Source organism: Panthera onca, chromosome D1 (assembly GCF_046562875.1).
Source record: "Panthera onca isolate mPanOnc1 chromosome D1, mPanOnc1 haplotype 2, whole genome shotgun sequence".
Taxonomy (NCBI): domain Eukaryota; kingdom Metazoa; phylum Chordata; class Mammalia; order Carnivora; family Felidae; genus Panthera; species Panthera onca.
In genome coordinates this window covers 102,605,010-102,609,238 of record NC_138348.1, presented here as the reverse complement: position 1 = coordinate 102,609,238, position 4,229 = coordinate 102,605,010, and the positions used below count along the sequence as shown (strand labels likewise).

Sequence of the window (4,229 nt, the reverse complement as noted above, 5' to 3'; positions counted from 1 at the left end):
TAATAAATTAGAAAGATAATCCTCTAACTTTAAACATTTGAGAAGACTGCTACTTTTTGTTGGCTCCCATATACACATATATAAACCTTTTCCTCATGTTCTTCTGTCTTTTGTGAGTGTAATTCACAGGACTCTAGTTACTAAATATGAGGCAATAGAGAAACAGTTTGTCCTCCCTGACCATCACATTCACATTTAGATGGAGGAAATGTGGTCATTTCAATTGATGCTTAAAAAGCATCAATAAAATGCAGCACTCATTTATAATTAAAAAACAAAACAACGTAAAAACGACCTCTCAGAAAACTAGAAGTCAAAACTTGACTAGTATAATAAAGAGTATTTATTAAAGCCCTACATCCAATGCGTTACACTTACCTGTAAAATTTTACAAGGATTTATAATAGTTAGCAATAAATTAAAATTGTTTGTCATCACAACTTTTACTTAATATTTCCCTGGAGTTGTAGCAAAGGTAGGAAGACCTAAAAAGGAAGAAAAAAAAAAAAAAAAACAATGACAGATAAGACAGGAAATGAGAAAATTGCCTGTTTCATTAAAACACAGAACTCTATATAGAGAATCCACAAATTATTAGAAATAATAAGAAGATTGATTAAATTATTTGATACAAGATTATAAGTGAGTTGAATATTGTCTCCCCCAAATTCACATCCACCCGGAACCTCATATGGTGACCTTATTTAGAAATAGAGTCTTGGCAAATATAATTCATTAAGGATGTAAAGATGAGATCATTCTCAATTTAGGGGAGGCCCCAAATTCACTGAGTGAGATCTTCAAAAAAGAAAAGACAGAGAGAGAAGGAGATCCTGTCAAGTCTGAAGTAGAGATTCGAGTTATGTTACCACAAGCCAAGGAATGCTTGGGGTCACTAGAAGCTGAGAGAGGCAAGGAGGAGTCTTCCGTGAAGTCTGCAGAGGGAATGTGGTGCTTCTGACACCTAGATTTCATGCTCCCAGCTTCCAAAACTATGAAAGAATAAATTTAGGTTGTTTTAGCCACACAGTTTGTGGTACTGTGTTATGGCAACCCTAGGAAATTAATCCACATATAAAATCAATCGTATTCCTAGGCAGTAATAATGACCAATTGAAAATTTATCAGTAGCAATTCTATTTGCACTAACATATAAAATTAACACCAGATATAAAAGATTCTTATGGACAACACTATGAAGTGTTAAAGGACATAAAGGAAGGCATGAATAAATAGAATAGTAAGTAATGTTTATTAATAGGGGGAATATAACCAGTAGTATTTACCAGCACTTCCTACCCCCTACCACTATGTGGACAGTTTCTTCTTTTATATTATAGTTGTACTTTTACTTTTGTTATTTCTTTTAAACTTGGATTGGGCTTCCAGAGCGACCTCTCCAAACCCCAATTTCTGTGCTAATGCACAAAAGGTGTCAGTTCACTGGGGAACTGCCCCATATGTGGAACGCTTCATGAATTTGAGTGTCATCCTTGCACAGGGACCATGCTAATCTTCTCTGTGTCATTCTAATTTTTGTCTGTGTGTTGCCAAAGTGAGCACTATAGTTGCACCTTTAAATTTTTTTAAGTTTGTTTGTTTACTTATTTTGAGAGAGGGAGGGAGGGAGGTCATCCTTATTTCCATATCTTGAACTATTTATAAATTTTCCCTCTTCAGTAAAATGCTGTAGAATTTTGGAAGATAGTTTTTTTTTTTAATTTTTTTAACGTTTATTTATTTTTGAGACAGAGAGAGACAGAGCATGAACGGGGGAGGGTCAGAGAGAGGGAGACACAGAATCGGAAACAGGCTCCGGGCTCTGAGCTGTCAGCACAGAGCCCGACGCGGGGCTCGAACTCACAGACTGTGAGATCATGACCCGAGCTGAAGTCGGACGCTCAACCGACTGAGCCACCCAGGCGCCCCCTGGAAGATAGTTTTTGAAAAGATAAATGCTCTTTTCTATTTCAAGTATTTTGGGGAGTTTTTATCATAAATAACTATTATAAATGAATATAAATAACCTTATCAAATGCTTTTGTGCATCTATAAAAATAAGCATTAATTTTTCTTAAATCCCTTACTGGGATTTCAATGAATTACACTGATAGATATTTTATTTTTAAAAGATCCTGAGAGAAATCACATTTGGTCACAAGGTCACGATTACTTCACCTTATAAGGGAAATTTATTTATTTATTTATTTGAAAAACCTGGGGTATAAAAGTGAACTCTCATTAAATAATATAGTTACTTAATTTCAATAGGAAGATACTTTAAATATTTTTAGCATTAAAATGACATCCATTTTTACTATAATGATACCAAATACCATTAAAATAGATGCAATTACTTCAGTAGTTAAAATTCATTTTGGGAATATAACCTGCCAAGGCATTTTTCTCTATATTAATTATATAATAGTTCTTATCTCCTCTCATCAAGGAATTTTCTTTTTAAACTATTACACATTTACCCTTAGGAATATGCTAACAAAAGAGGTGTTATACATGATTCTCAACATTTGTGTAATTCAAACTTTAAGGGGAAAAAAGAAAATCCAAGAATTAAAAAATAGAGCAAAAGAACTTTGTGGAAACAAGGCAAATGATATCACACTCACTGCAAAGGTTGGCAAATAAGGGGCATCAGTTCTGAGATTATGTGTGCTGTAAACCAGCACATGTGCCCCGAAATGAGAGGCACCAATAGAGGGTTCATCTCATGGAGCACACCTGCTGCCAAGAGGTCCTAAATTGAAAATAGCCCTTATAAAACCAACTTTAATATCCCTAATCAAGTTGGATTCTTATAACACGAGTGGTTGTTCATCACTGTTAGAGATGTCTTATCTTATACACTGATAGATTTGGCTAACGTTTTACTTAGGACTTCCATATACCTATGTTCCCAAGTTAAATAAGCCAATAATTGTCTTTTATTGTATGGTCTTTATCAGCTTTGGCATAAGGTTTCATAGGATAAATTGTAGGTTTTCCCTTTGTTTTCTAAAACAACTTGTGTAAGATAGGATCATCTCTTCTATAAAAAGTTTGATAACTGTCACTTGCAAAAACCATCTAAGTCTAGTGCTTGCTTAGAGAAGAAAGTCTTTAAATACCATGTGTATTTTCTTAATGCTTACTGTTCTAAGCTTTTTATTTCTCAAGAGAAGTAAAATTATGGAATTTTGGGGCGCCTGGGTGGCGCAGTCGGTTAAGCGTCCGACTTCAGCCAGGTCACGATCTTGCGGTCCGTGAGTTCGAGCCCCGCGTCAGGCTCTGGGCTGATGGCTCGGAGCCTGGAGCCTGTTTCCGATTCTGTGTCTCCCTCTCTCTCTGCCCCTCCCCCATTCATGCTCTGTCTCTCTCTGTCCCAAAAATAAATTAAAAACGTTGAAAAAAAAAAAAAAAGTATGGAATTTTATGTTTTTCCAAAAATGTATCATTTCCCTTAGCTTTCAAGTTTGTTGGTTAATAGGTTTATAACATTCTCTCTTAGCTTCTGGAATGTGTGTGTGTGTGTGTGTGTGTGTGTGTGTGTGTGTATTCTCATTCTGTAGTTCATTAAGACTGTCAATCAATTTTTAAGAAACATTTTTTTTAGTCTTTTCACAAAAACCTTATTTTAGTTTTGTTAATACTCCCTATGGCAAAGTAAAAAATATATTGGTTTCTGTCCCTGGTTCTTGAAACAAAGTTCCTAAAACTTCAAATTTCTTGAGTAAGTGCTTTTTAAGAAATTTTTTTCTTAATGTTTATTCATTTTTGAGAGACAGAGAGAAACAGAGCGTGAGCTGGGGAGCATCAGAGAAAGGGGGAGACAGGATCTGAAGTAGGCTCCAGGCTCCGAGCTGTCAGCACAGAGCCTGATGAGGGGCTAGATGACATCATGACCTGAGCCGAAGTCAGACTCTTAACTGACTGAGCCACTCCAGGTGCCCTGAGTGTTTTTATTCATAATGAGCCCCTTTAGACCACAACTGAGCTTATGATAACAAGATGATTCAGGGTAAGGCCCATAGATAGCCTCAGGATGAAGACTAGTCACCACAAAGCCTAAACACATGATTAAAGAATGGGAGCTTACAGTCCTCCTGGGGAGGAAAAAGGGCTGAAGACTGAGTTATAAAAACTCCTGAACAACATTTGTAGAGCTTCTGGGCTGGTGAACACATCAGAGTGCTGAAAGGGTGGTACATCCAGAGAGGGCATACAAACTCTGA

At 36.2% G+C, this 4,229-nt stretch overlaps 1 non-coding gene across 1 annotated transcript; it reads right to left on the bottom strand.

Moving 5' to 3' along the window:
- Window positions 1–1,456: 1,456 nt before the first annotated feature.
- On the bottom strand, window positions 1,457–1,563 carry LOC132662588 (U6 spliceosomal RNA). The gene has a single exon (XR_009602614.1). It is a non-coding gene; the product is annotated as a U6 spliceosomal RNA (small nuclear RNA).
- Between the last annotated feature and the right edge of the window lie 2,666 nt (window positions 1,564–4,229).